We start from the raw sequence: 15,569 nt of genomic DNA, 5'->3' as shown, positions 1-15,569 counted from the left end.
CTTTCTATCCTTAGCACCCAGTGTCATGTGTGACACACCCTAGGTTTTTAGTAAAAGTATGGTAATTGGTTGGTTTTGTGACTGCCTAAGTAGTTTCCCAACTGGAAACTTTCTGTTCTCAATTTCTTCCTTTTAAAGAGTTTGAAAATTTGTTTCTACATGTGTCTGAAAAAAATTTTTTTTAAATTAAAAAGTGTTTTTTTTTAAATGAGTTGGGGACAGCTAGGTGACACAGTAGATAGAGGATAAGGTCTGGAGTCAGAAGAACCTGGGTTTGAATCTGACTTCACATACTTCTTAGCTATAAAATCCTGAGCAAGTTACTCTTAACCTTATTTGCATAACCCTTGTCCTTTTATTTTAGAGTTGTTAGCTAGATTAAAAAAAAAACCTTTAGCTTCCATCTTTAAATCAATACTAAGTATTGGTTTCCAAGAAAGAAGTGAGTAAGGGCTAAACAACTGGGGTTAAGTGACTTGCTCAGTCACATAGGAAGTCTCTAAGGCCAGAGATGGCAGGACTTCCTGTCTCCAGGACTGGTTCTCAATCCACTGAGTGTCTAGATAGACTTTTAAAGATATTGGTACTATCTTTATAGTACTCAATGATTCGTCAAGGATTTTGATAGGCATCAAGGAGACAAAGACAAAAATAAAAACAATTCTTGCCCTTAAAGAACTTATATCTTGATCCAGAGAAATGATTTTTTTTCCTGAGCTCAGTTTTGTATTGGTTTCATATCTCCAAGTTTCTGGGCACCAAACAGTCACTTCCAAGTGATCTCAGAATTTGAGACAGACACATATGAGCCCACGGCCCAGTCTTGGTTCTGGCTGCCTTGCAAGGAGAATGATGCAGGCTTTCAGCAGAGAGACATCAAAGATTGCTTTGCTTTGTGCTGACTCTCTAGACTTGGGGCCATCTCATCAGACCCCTTAATCTTATTTTGAGCTCATTTATTTTAGCGAGTGTGCATGTTTTAGGTTTGGATTGGGATACAGCTGTTCCCCTAAAAAGGAGCCACATGTCTTTCTGCCTGTATGGCATTTTGAAACAATTTCCAAATGATGCATAAAGACTTGAGCAAGTTGGCCGACAAATAGCTTATAGACAACAGGTCGGAGGTTGCTTGGGAAGACATTGATTTAGGGCTACAATGGGCCTAAGAATTTAATTGTTTTTAAGAAATAATAAACAGGAACCCAAAGAGGTTAATGACTTACCCCAAACCCCATAAATGGCAGAGAAGATCCCAGATCTTCTAACTATATGACATTCTTTTCTCTGTTATATTGCTGATCTCCCATATATCAACTTGAGAATTTTTGACCCATTAGGGGACTAGGATCTGGATTCTACTACTAAAAACCCCCATTTCTGTATTGTCTTAAGTTTTTTTTTTAATTTTAAACATTATTTTATTTGATCATTTCCAAACATTATTCACTGGAAACAAAGATCATTTTCTTTTCCTCCCCGACCCCCCTTCCACGACCTTTCCCTCTCCCATAGCCGACCCAGGATTCCACTGGTTATCACATGTGTTCTTGACTTGAACCCATTTCCATGTTGTTAGTATTTACATTAGTGTTCATTTAGAGTCTCTCCTCAATCATATCCCCTCAACCCCTGTAGTCAAGCAGTTGCTTTTAATCCGTGTTTTTATTCCCACAGTTTATCATCTGCCTGTGGATAGTGTTTTTTAGATCCCTGCAGATTGTTCAGGGACATTGCATTGATATTAATGGAGAAGTCCATTACCTTCGATTGTACCACAGTGTCTCAGTCTCTGTGTACAATGTTTTCCTGGTTCTGCTCCTTTCGCTCTGCATCACTTCCTGGAGGTTGTTCCAGTCTCCATGGAATACCTCTACTTTATTATTCCTGTTAGCACAATAGTATTCCATCACCAATATATACCATAATTTGTTGAGCCATTCTCCAATTGATGGGCATCCCCTCTTTTCTAATTTCTGGCCACCACAAAGAGTGCAGCTATGAATATTCTTGTACAAGTCTTTTTCCTTATTATCTCTTTGGGGTACAAACCCAGCAGTGCTATGGCTGGATCAAAGGGCAGTCTTTTATCACCCTTTGGGCATAGTTCCAAAGTGCCCTCCAGAATGGCTGGATCAATTCACAACTCCACCAGCAATGAATTAGTGTCCCTACTTTGCCACATCCCCTCCAGCATTCATTACTTTCCTTTGCTGTCATGTTAGCCAATCTGCTAGGTGTGAGGTGATACCTCAGAGTTGTTTTGATTTGCATCTCTCTGATTATAAGAGATGTAGAGCACTTTTTCATGTGCTTATTAATAGTTTGGATTTCTTTGGCTGAGAACTGCCTGTTCATGTCCCTTGCCCATTTATCAATTGGAGAATGGCTTGATTTTTTGTTCAATTGATTTAGTTCTTTGTATATTTGAGTAATTAAACCTTTGTCAGAGGTTTTTATGAAGATTGTTTCCCAATTTGTTGCTTCCCTTCTGATTTTAGTTACATTGGTTTTGTTTGTACAAAAACTTTTTAATTTGATGTATTCCAGATTATTTATTTTGCATTTTGTGACTCTTTCTAAGTCTTGCTTGTTTTTGAAGTCTTTCCCTTCCCAAAGGTCTGACATGTATGCTATTCTGTGTTTGCCTAATTTTCTTATAGTTTCCTTCTTTATGTTCAAGTCATTCACCCATTTTGAATTTATCTTGTTGTAGGGTGTGAGGTGTTGATCTAAACCTAATCTTTCCCACACTGTCCTCCAATTTTCCCAGCAGTTTTTATGAAATAGTGGATTTTTGTCCCAAAAGCTGGGATCTGTGGGTTTGTCATATACTGTCTTGCTGAGGTCACTTACCCCGAGTCTATTTCACTGATCATCCTTTCTGTCTCTTAGCCAGTACCAGATTATTTTGATGACCGCTACTTTATAATATAGTCTGAGATCTGGGACCGCAAGGCCCCCTTCTTTTGTATTTTTTTTCATTATTTCCCTGGATATCCTCGATCTTTTGTTCTTCCAAATGAACTTTGTTATGGTTTTTTCTGAATCAGTAAAAAAAATTTTTGGAAGTTCCATGAGTATGGCACTAAATAGATAGATGAGTTTGGGTAGGATGATCATTTTTATTATATTGGCTCATCCTACCCATGAGCAGTTAATGTTCTTCCAATTGTTCAAGTCTAGTTTTAGTTGTGTGGAGAGTGTTTTGTAGTTGTGTTCATATAGTTCCTGTGTTTGTCTCCAGAGATAGATTCCTAAGTATTTTATTTTGTCTAAGGTAATTTTGAATGGGATTTCTCTTTCTAGTTCTTGCTGCTAATCTGTGTTGGAATTATATAGAAATGCTGATGACTTATGTGGGTTTATTTTGTATCCTTCAACTTTGCTAAAGTTGTTGATTATTTTGATTAGCTTTTTGGTTGAATCTCTAGGATTCTTTTGGTAGACCATCATGTCATCTGCAAAGAGTGATAATTTGGTCTCCTCCTTGCCTATTTTAATGCCTTCAATTTCTTTTTCTTCTCTAATTGCTACTGCTAGTGTTTCTAATACAATGTCAAATAATAAAGGTGATAATTGGCATCCTTGTTTCACTCCTGATCTTAATGGGAATAGATTTAGTTTATTCCCATTGCAAATGATATTAGTTGATGGTTTTAGATACATACTGTTTATTATTTTTCGGAACGATCCTTATATTCCTATGCTTTCTTGTGTTTTTAATAGGAATGGGTGTTGTATTTTTATCAAAGGCTTTTTCTGCATTTATTGAAATAATCATGTGATTTTTGTTAGTTTGCTTGTTGATGTGGTCAATTATGTGGATGGTTTTCCTAATATTGAACCAGCCCTGCATCCCTGGTATAAATCCTACTTGATCATGGTGAATGACTCTTTTGATCACTTGCTGGAGTCTTTTTGCTAGTATCCTATTTAAGATTTTTGCATGTATATTCATTAGGGAGATTGGTCTATAATTTTCTTTCTCTGTTTTTGGCCTGCCTGGCTTTGGAATTAGTACCATGTTTGTGTCATAAAAGGAATTTGGTAGAACTCCCTCTTTGCTTATTATGTCAAATAGTTTGTATAGTATTGGAGTTAGCTGTTCTTTGAATGTTTGATAGAATTCACTGGTGAATCCATCAGGCCCTGGGGATTTTTAGTTAGGAAGTTCTTTGATGGCCTGTTGGATTTCTTTTTCTGATATGGGATTATTTAAGAAATTTATTTCTTCTTCTGTTAGTCTAGGCAATTTATATTTTTGTAAATATTCATCCATATCACCTAGGTTGGTATATTTATTGCCATATAGTTGGGAAAAGTAGTTTTTAATGATTGCCTTAATTTCCTCTTCATTGGAGGTGAGATCCCCCTTTTCATCCTTGATGCTGTTAATTTGCTTTTCTTCTTTCCTTTTTTTTAATTAGATTGACCAGTACTTTGTCTATTTTGTCTGTTTTTTCAAAGTACCAGCTTCTAGTCTTGTTTATTAGCTCAATAGTTCTGTCACTTTCGATTTTATTAATTTCTCCCTTAATTTTTAGGATCTCTAGTTTGGTTTTCTTCTGAGGGTTTTTAATTTGTTCATTCTCAAGTTTTTTGATTTGCATTTCCAATTCCTTGATCTCTGTCCTCCCTAATTTGTTAATATATGCACTCAGGGATATGAATTTTCTTCTAAGTACTGCCTTGGCTGCATCCCATAAGGTTTGAAAGGATGTCTCGCCATTGTCATTTTCCTCAATGAAATTATTAATTGTTTCTATGATTTCTTCTCTAACCGATTTTGGAGTATCATATTATTTAATTTCCAATTAATTTTTGATTTGGCTCTCCATGTATTGCCTTGTGATCTGAAAAGGCTGCATTTATTATTTCTGCTTTTCTGCATCTGAGTGCCATGTTTCTGTGACCTAGTGTATGATCTATTTTTGTGAATGTGCCATGTGGTGCTGAAAAGAAAGTGTATTCCTTTTTGTCCCTATTTATTTTTCTCCATATGTTTATTAACTCTAATTTTTCTAAGATTTCATTCACCTCTTTTATCTCTTTCTTGTTTCTTTTTTGGTTTTATTTATCTAAATTTGTTAGTGGTTGGTTCAAGTCTCCCACTAATATGGTTTACTGTCTATTTCCTCCTTCAATTCTCCTAGTTTCTGCATTAGAAATTTGGGTGCTATACTATTTGGTGAATACATGTTGATTAGTGATATTTCCTCATTATCTAAAGTAGCTTTTAACAAAATATAGTTACCTTCCCTATCCCTTTTAATCAGGTCTATTTTTGCTTTGGCTTTGTCAGATATCATGATTGCAACTCCTGCCTTCTTTCTATCAGTTGAGGCTCAGAAGGTCTTACTCCATCCTTTAATTCTAACCTTGTGAGTGTCAACCCACCTCATATGTGTTTCTTGAAGACAACAAATGGTAGGGTTTTGGGTTCTAATCCAGTCTGCTATTTGTCTACGTTTTATGGGTGAGTTCATCCCGTTCACGTTCAAAGTTATGATTGTCATTTGTGGATTCACTGGCATTTTGATATCTTCCCCTAGTTCTGACCTTTCTTCTTTAGCTATCTCCTTTTGAACCAATGATTTACTTTAGGTCAGTCCCCCTACCCCCTCCCTTGAGATGCTTCCCTTTCTAGCCCCTCCCTTTTTATGCTCCCTCCCCCCCTCCTTAATTTTCCTTTCTTTTTTGCCCTATTGGATAAGATAGAATTCAGGATCCCACTGGATCTAGATGTTCTTCCCTCTCAGATTTGATTTCACTGAGAGTAAGGTTTAAGTAATTCCACTTCACACTCTCTTCCTCTCCTTTTCATATGAGAGTTCTTCCCCTCCCCTTCCCATGTGTATCTTTATATGGGAAAGATTATTCTATTAAATCCCCCCTATTTCTTGACATAAATCTTAGTGTTATCGACAGTCCCCCCCTTTTCCTTTCTTTGCCCCCACTTTCCCCAAATCTTCTTAATGCCCCAATCTTTCCCCATGTATCTTTCTTCTAACTACTCTTATGATGCATACAATTTTTGAGAGTTACATGAAACATTTTCCCCACATATTAATATATACAATTTGATGTAAATGTAGTCCTTATAGAAGAGAGTTTGACTTAAAGAAAAAGATAAGATTTATCTCCTTTTCCCTTTCTTTCATATTTACCTTTTCATGTTTCTCTTGCTTTTTGTGCTTGGATATCAACTTTTCCACTAAGTTCTGGTCTTTTCTTAGCAAATGCTTGGAAATCTTCTATTTTGTTGAATGCCCATACTTTCCCTTGGAAGTGTATAGTCAGTTTTGCTGGGTAGTTGATTCTTGTTTGGAGACCCAGCTCTCTTGCCTTTCTAAATATTGTGTTCCATGCTTTGCAGTCTTTTAGTGTGTTAGCCGCTAAGTCATGTGTGATCCTTATGGGAGCCCCCCTATATCTGAAGCTCCTCTTCTTGGCTTCTTGTAGGATTTTCTCCTTTTCTTGGAAGCTCTTGAATTTGGCAATTATATTCCTAGGGATTGTCTTTTGTGGATTTAGTATAGAGGGTGTTCTATGAACCCTTTCTATTTCTATTTTGCCCCCTTGCTCCAGAACATGTGGGAAATTTTCTTTTATAATCTCCCATAGAATAACATCAAGTTTATTGTTTATCTCTGGTTTTTCTGGAGACTGATAATTCGGAGATTGTCTCTTCTTCCTCAGTTTTCCAAGTCTGTGACCTTTTCAGTGAGATATTTTATGTTTTCTTCTAATTCATTAATATTTTGTCTTTGCTTTATTGATTCTTGCTGTTTTATGACCTCACTTTCTTTGAGTTGCTTAATTCTGGTCGTTAGGGACTGGTTTTGCTTTTCAGCTTTGTCTCCCCTTCTACTGGATGCTTCCAGCTCTTTTTCCAATTGAGCAGTCTTATCTGTCAGACTGCTGATCTCTTTCTCCCATTTTTCTTTCCAGGTTTCCATCTTTTGGGTAAGCTCCCATTTCAGATCTTCCAGAGCTTGTTGATAGTTTCCATTTTGGGAGGCATGTTCTGATTTTTTTTTTGGATTTCATCCTCATTCTCTTCTTTTCCTTGGGTACTCCCACCCTAAAAGTTTTTAATATTCACCTTTTTCCCTTTCTTCCTGGAGGCTTGATTTTGGGCCATATAAGCCATCCATTTGGTGGTTTTATTCCCCTTTCCTTTTTGGTCTGGGGTCTGGGTAATATGAGCGGGTTTTCTGTGAATTTAGATTGCTTCAGACTAGTTCTTCCCCACCTCTGAGGTTTCTTAGAGCACAGGCCACTGTTCTCAGTGCAACCACATAGGTGATCAGCTCTGCCCAGATAATCAGCACATGGTGCACCCCTGGTATTTAGCTCTGCCCAGATGCTCAGCACAACTGACCCGAGTGCAGCTCCCTGGGCCCCCTGTGCTCAGTGCAGGATTCTCCCATGAAACCGCCCTGAGACATTTTTTCCTGGCAGTCCCCCGATCCCAAGGACCCTGGAGTGCCCCCCCCAACAGAGACGTTCCCCACTCACTCGCTGTCCCGGTGAGTGCTCCGGTAGCTCACTCTGGTTTGGTGGGGGAGGTAGGGGGGAAGGGCAGCTCAATTCACGTTTCCTTGCAAGCTTTTCCTCCTTCTTATTATAGTGTGGAAATGTTCAAACCCCACGTACCTTTGCCTCTGTGGGGTACTGGGGAGTACTGGGAAGTCCTTCTGTTCCTCCAAATGTGATTTTTATGCTCCTTTGATGTAGTCTATTTCGTTTGGTGCCAGGGAGAGGAAGAGTGTGGCGTCTAGATTGCAGCCATGATTACCCGGAAGTCTTGTCTTAAGTTTTATACAATTCCTCACAGTACCTGTGAGGTAGGTTACCTAAGGTAATCCAAAAATTATTATCTCCCTTTTATATTCTAGGAAACTCTGAGGTTCAGTAACTTGCCCAAAGAGAGAAGGTTGGGAGTGTCAAAGACAAGGACTTGCTGAATTCAAGCCCAGTGTTTGTTCTATTCAGCCTCCTTGATTCATTAAGTAGAAAGTTCATAGATGGATCACAGGATGCCATGTTGGAAGGGCACTTAGACCTGTTTTATTCCAACCTTCTCATTTTATAGGGTAGGGAACAAGGTTCAAAGGGGAATTTATTTACTTTAATCAGTCAATTTACAAATATTAATAAAATACCTACTGAGTGCCAAGTGCTAAGAATACAAGGACAAAAATTAAACCATCCCTTCTCCCCCAGATCTTACTTTACTTCCTTTGTATTACCTATTAGCTGTGTGACCCTGGGAGAGTCACTTAATATCTTTCAAAATCAGTTTCTCTTTCTATAAAGTGGATATAATAATTAAGGTTATTAATGAATGAATAAGGAAAGAAAGAAAGCATTCATTGTTCATTATCTGAAAAGCATTGTGTCAAGAGGTAGAGATATACATAGAAAAGCAAAGAACTTCTCTTGAATACCTTTGCTTCCAATGGAAGGCTTCAAGGATAAATCAGATAGAAAAGTCATAGATCCTTAGGATAAAGCAGCAGATAGTTATGCCTCCTTAATGTCATTTTCACTGATAAATCATAAGACTTTTTTGAGTTGAACTCTTCTGATGTTCAACTACTGATGAACCAGTGACAAGAACTTTATTTTCTGGGTCTTCAGTAGCTATCGCTGTAGTTCCTAAGGGAGCAGGCACCATGCTACATCTTCACAAGGAATAATTCCAAGAATGATGGCTATAGGCACCCAACTGGAAGCACTGATGATATTCCAAAGGCTCTTGGACTGAGAGTCCTTTAGAAGTCTCTAGGAAAAAGCCTCTTTTCTGAGAGAGATGCTAATCAAGGTGGTGATGGTGATTTGGTCTGCCTTGATTGAGCTGCTTCTTATCTCTTCCCTAGGATGCCTTGGTACTTTATCTAGTCTGATTTCCTTGCTATGTGGATGATGGTTAGTTGATTTCATTGCAGGGTATGGATGATCCCATCCTACAGAAGCTGCTTCCCTAGATAATGGCTGTAAGGATTGGTCTGGAAGCAGGATTAGTGGTCCCAGGCCCATTGCCATTTCTAGGGTTCTTAAGCTTATCTTCCTGTTGGTGGAAAATAGTGATTACAGTTGTTTGGTGGGGATGAAGAATGTGGACTCTCCCCACTCCACAATGATCTTTATCCCAAATTATGAGGATTAAACAAGATAGTATATATATATGCATATATATGTGCATATATATATATATATAAACACTTTGGAAACTCTTAGGTATTATATAAATGCAAATTTATTATTATTATTATTATTATAAAAATACCATAAGTATATATGAATAAATTAAAATTATATCCGAGGTAAATACAATATAACAGATTTATTTACATGATGAGTAGTTCTTCTGACTCCAAATATGGCCCTTTTTCCTATATTATTTAGATACCTTGGGGTCAAAAACTATGTCTTTTCTTAAAAAGAATTTTTATTGATGTTGTTTATTTTTATATCACCTAAATTTCTCCTTACAAATTGCTCCCTCCCGGCAATTTGGAACTATGCCCAAAGGGCGACAAAAGAATATCTACCCTTTGACCCAGCCATAGCACTGCTGGGTCTGTACCCCAAAGAGATAATGGACACAAAGACTTGTACAAAAATATTCATAGCTGCGCTCTTTGTGGTGGCCCAAAACTGGAAAACGAGGGGATGCCCATCAATTGGGGAATGGCTGAACAAACTGTGGTATATGTTGGTGATGGAATACTATTGTGCTAAAAGGAATAACAAAGTGGAGGAGTTCCATGGAGACTGGAACAACCTCCAGGAAGTGATGCAGAGCGAGAGGAGCAGAACCAAGAGAACATTGTACACAGAAACTAATACACTGTGGTATAATCGAACATAATGGACTTCTCCATTAGTGGCGGTGTAATGTCCTTGAACAACTTGCAGGGATCCAGGAGAAAAAAACACCATTCATAAGCAAAGGATAAACTATGGGAGTGGAAACACCGAGAAAAAGCAACTGCCTGAATACAGAGGTTGAGGGGACATGACAGAGGATAGACTCTAAATGAACACTCTAATGCAAATACTATCAACAAAGCAATGGGTTCAAATCAAGAAAACATCTAATGCCCAGTGGACTTACGTGTCGGCTATGGGGGGTTGGGGGGAGGAAAAGAAAATGATCTATGTCTTTAATGAATAATGCTTGGAAATGATCAAATAAAATATATTAAAAAAAAAAAAACAAAACAAATTGCTCCCTCCCAACTCCCAAGAAACTATTTGTTGTTGTTCAATAATTTCAGTCATGTCTGACTTTTCATGACCATATTTGGGATTTTCTTGACAAAGATACAAGAATGGTTTGCCATTTCCTTTTCCAGCTCATTTTATAGATGAGGAAACTGAGGTAAATAGGGTTAAATTACTAGCCTAAGATTGCACAGCTAATAAGTGTTTGAGGCTGGATTTGAACTCTTTAAGATGAGTCTTTCTGACTCCGGACCCAGATCCTATCTAATACATCACCAGGGAATTATCCAATATAGCAAAGCTTTTTTGTTTGCTTGTTTGTTTTTTCAAGAAAAAATGGAAGAATAAAAAAAAAGTAAGCAAAGCTGATCAACATATTTAAAATGACTGAAAATATATCAGTGTTACATAGCTAGGGACTTTCCGCCTCTGCAAAGAAATTGGAGGGAGGATATATCTTCTCATCACTCTTCTTTGGAGTACAATGATCATTTCTTATTTAAACTCTGTGTGTCTCCCTTGGCTTAGCACTGATCATTATATTAAATTCAGTACGCAATTCAACATATGAAGAATGAGTTAAATTGTCAAGCCAAAGAAGGACCCCTACTTGATATATCTTGCCCGCATGGAAAGCATAGGTAACACATTGATATTCATAGGGACAATGTCTTACAGGGCATTGTCCCAAGGAAGATAGATTAACTCACAAAAGATGTCAGTAGAAGATGAGATGTGTATAGCTGTAGGAATAGAAGTCTTCAGTTCACCATGACCTGTTCAGGAGTCCTAACTGATAATTCAGAGAGTAACTACTACTCCATAATTTATCACAGCTCAGCTGATCACCTCAAATCACCATCATTAGAGATGTCTCTGATAAGGGAACTTAGAGGCCAAGGTACCTTCTAAGGTGTGTGTGTGGGTGTAAACTGAGAGGAGCACAAGCCTAACCTGTTTTTCCCATTTTATTTTCCTTAATTTTTTAAACAAAAAAATCTTTTCTCTCTCTCCCACTCCCCCAACTGAAAAAGGGAAAAAAAGCCATTTTAATCAAATATACAGTCATGCAAAAACAAATTCTTCAATTGGCTAAATCAAAAAACCATGTCTCAACCTGCTCTCTAATTTCATCATCTCTCTCCCATGAGGAAAATAACATACGTCAACACAAGATTTCCAGAATCATGGAATCATGGTTGGTTATTGCACTGTTGCACTGATGAGAGTTCTTTGTTCTTTCAAAGCTGTTATCTTCATAAAGTGGTTACTGTGTGTGTTTGTATTTTTTTCCTGGTTAGCACAAAAATATTATTTTAACATTCATATCCCATATTTTGTTTAGTCATTTCTCAACTGATGTGCACCTCCTCAGACCAAAATTCTTTGCCACCATTAAAAGAGATTCTATAAATAATATTGTATGCATGGGTCCTTTTTCCTTCCTCTTTTCCATCTTTGATGGTATTAATTTATTATTGCTAGGTGCCTAGTTCTAAGTCACTTTCCAGAAGGGCTAGATCAATTTTCAGCTCTACAAATTGTGTATTAATATACCTATTTTCCCATAGCCCTTCCAACATGACATTCTCCTTTTTATCTGTTAATTTTGCCAATATGATATATATGAGATGCCAACCTATTCTTTCTAAGTGAATGCTTCTTTTTTTTAATACATGCTGTTCCTTGGTTTTTACCTAGTCTCTCCATATTCAACAACCAGGTCGTCTGGTGCTAATTGAGTGGTAGAAGTGCTTTGGATTTGGGCTTATGTGGATTTGTTTACTTCCTGTCAAACATCTGTGTGCCAGAACTCCTGGAAGTTTTCCTATTGTCCTCTGAGATGTGTCTGAGTTACTGATATTTAATTTGCAGGAATATTTTTTTCAATGTTCCAAGGAGAGATCTTTAATTTTCTCTTGTTCTAGGTGTCATTAGCCTAATGGCTAATACCCAGCCTTGTAGCCACCCACTTAGTCTAGTCCAACTTGGGACACATTGACATCAAAATGTTTTAGAAAGCCAAATTGAAACTTCTTGTAAAGAAAACACTTCTTTTTTCCTGTTAAATCCTAATGCTCAAAGCTCTCTTGGGTGATCAGTCAATTCTAAGGTCTTGTTTTCCTTCTGGAAAAAAAGCAGTATTGACCCTCTATGAAAAATAAATCATGCTTTTTAGAATAGTGAGTAGTTTCAATCTGTGAAAAACACATACACACATATTCAACATACACCTTAATGATTTATTTTTCTATTTAAAAGAGAATTTGCCTCTTATAAGATGCTTTCCATTCCCAAATCTAGTATTTTTAGGCAACTAGTTGCTACAGTGGATAGAGCACTGGGCTTATGGTTAGGAATACATGAATTCAAATCCAACTTCAGGGGCTTGCTATTTGTGTAATCCTCAGCAAATCACTTAATCTCTGGTTACCTCGGTTTCCTTATCTGTAATAATAGCTGCTACCTCTCAAGATTTTTGTGGACTTCAAATGAGGTAATAGTCACGAATCAGCTTGTAAACTTCAAAGCATTGTATTAATTCTAGCTATAGAAATAATAATAATAGTTATTATTGCTGTTCAACCATTTTAATCAAGACTCTGTGAACCCCATTTCCCCATTTGGAGTTTTCTTGGCAAAGTACTGGAGTGGTTTGCTACTTCATTCTCCATCTTATTTTTACATATAAAGAACTGAGACAGACAGGGTTAAGTGACTTGCCCAAGATCATAGTAAGTATCCAAGGCCAAATTTGAATTGAGGAAGATAGGTCTTCCTGATTTTAGACATGAAACTCTATTCACTATGCCACCTAGCTGCCCCAGTTATTGTTATATTTAATATATGCAAATCAATACAATTAATGATAGGAGGACATAATAGGTATGCATAACATACAAATTAATACAATCAATGTAATTAAATTAATAACATAATGTAATAGTGTTGTTTACATTTGGTTATATACATTTTAAAAATTATTATCCAATACTCTAAGTATTATGTTTAATTTAATTAATATATTATTAATATTTAACCTGAAGCAAAGAAAAAGTAAAAGGCTAGAGAAAATGAGATAGTTCACCAGCCTCCCACATGGAAAAAAGAATGAGGGAGGTATTAAGCCTAGCTTAAAACCCATAACGTAAAGGACACATGTAAACAGAAAGGGAAAAGGGAATTTTGGAATAAGGAAAGAATGCTGGGAGATGAAGTCCAAAGGAAACAAAATTTCCACTTATACAATTACTTAATTAACTTTGCATTACCATAGGAGGAACATTTCATGGAAATGGAACTATATAGCCTAGAGAAGGGAATATTTCCAGTGGAAGTGGGAAAGGACTTCAGTCAGCATTGATATCAATAGTACCTGAAAAGAAGCATCTTTTATGATACCTTTAAAAGTGTCAACCCGCCTCTACTTGAAGACCTCTAGTGAAGGAAATTTTACTATTTTTAGAGGGTCTGCCCCATTTTTGGAAAGTTGACATCTTTAGGAAGTATTTTTATTTATATTGAGCTAAAATAAAACTTACTATAACTTCTACCCATTGCTTTTACTTCCACCCCCTGGGATCTACAAAAAAAAAAAAAAAGGTTAATCTTTCCTCCAACTGACTGCCCTTGAAATCACTGATCATAATCATCACATCACACTTCTTCCATGCCTTCTCTTTGCCAATTCCTTTGCCCAGTACTCTAAGGGCAGGTTCTCCAGTCATCTTTCTGTTGATATGCCTCAGCACATCTAGATATTTCCAAAATCAGACACGATACTTCAGAGGTATTCTGAATAGCACAAAGGACAGTGGAACTAGTCATTCTCTCATTAAAGATAGTCAAAGATTACATTGAAATCTTTGCTTGTTATGTCATACTGAAAGTCTTAGATATTCTTCCTATGAACCAGTCCTACTTTCAATATATTTTACTTTTGAAGTGGAATTTTGGAACCCAAATGAAGGACTTTGCGCTTATCCCTATTACATTTTATTTTGTTACAGTCATGGCACTTTATTGACCCCTGGTCACTGGCAGGATTTAGGGTTCTCCATTCATGCATTCTCATAATTGTCTTACTCCTTCCTAGGTGGAGTAAGGTGGATAATGAAAAGGAGATCTCATCTCAAATGTTGTTACAACTCTAAAAAAGGAATAATGTAATCAGCCTATCCCCAGATTTCACAAAGGATATTCTTCTTTTTCACAGACTCTTGGGTTATCCATTTTCTCTCTAACTGTCGTAAGGGAGGAGTATAGGAGATGAAAGACATGGTTCTCCCCATTTCCACATTCCCAGGGTCTTCACATTGGTCCCTATGAAAGGGAAGGTACATTTTTGAGTTGGTTGGAATGGGGGCTCTGACAAAGTCAAGACCAGGCCCCATGGTTTACTTCCAGAATCATCAGAAGTATTTGGGGCTAGGGCCTTGGTCTAGCACTAGCTTCCCATAGAAGCCTAGCAACCCAAAGGCTGTAAAAATGTAGAAGGCTGTCCATCCAAAAAAAGGAAGATCCACCCTGGATTTACATTCTCCTTCTTTTCCCTCTCCTGACTCTGGTCCCACTGTGTTTTTGGTTATTAAGTGATGGCAAATTCATTTAATGATAAAATTCAGGCCAATTTGGAAGGTTAGATCTCCTAGATCCATGGTTATTTTTTTTAAAGGATTTTTCTCAAGAGGTTGGTTCCAAAAACTCCCTAGTTCCCCACAGACCTGATTCTAAATGAAACGCTATTCATCCTCAGCTGTCCATTTCTCAATGAAGCCATATATCTTTTCCCAGAAGGCTTTACTTTCTCCCTCTTTGTCTCTGTCTCTGTATTTCTCTGTCTGTGTCTGCCTCTTTGTCTTTCTGTCTCTGCCTCTCTCTGTTTCTGTATTTCTGTCTCTGTCTCTCTCTCTATCTCTCTGTGTCTCTGAATCTGCCTGCCTTTCTCTCTCTCTCTCTCTCTCTCTCTCTCTCTCTCTCTCTCTCTCTCTCTCTCTCTCTCTGTGTGTGTGTGTGTGTGTGTGTGTGTGTGTGTGTGTGTATGTTTCTCATCCACCTCATCTATTTGACCTGGGACTGAGCCATCCCCTTCTTCTGGGGCATAGACCCAATACCCACAAGAAAGTCTTCCTCTTGCCTCCTCATTTTGCCTCCTATTGTAATAAAATAACTTTCCTCCAGGCTGCATTTTATAGACTCCATCGTTAGAGAATTAACAGTAATCAAAGCCAAGTCCTAATCTGTTTTTAGTTAGGAGAGTCATCTTGAAACTCTTTAGTACTCTTGTCAAAAATAATAATTGTTCACTGCCAACATTAACCCCCCAGTGGCAG

The sequence above is a fragment of the Monodelphis domestica genome, chromosome 6 (assembly GCF_027887165.1).
Source record: "Monodelphis domestica isolate mMonDom1 chromosome 6, mMonDom1.pri, whole genome shotgun sequence".
Classification (NCBI taxonomy): domain Eukaryota; kingdom Metazoa; phylum Chordata; class Mammalia; order Didelphimorphia; family Didelphidae; genus Monodelphis; species Monodelphis domestica.
This window is presented reverse-complemented; position numbering follows the sequence as displayed.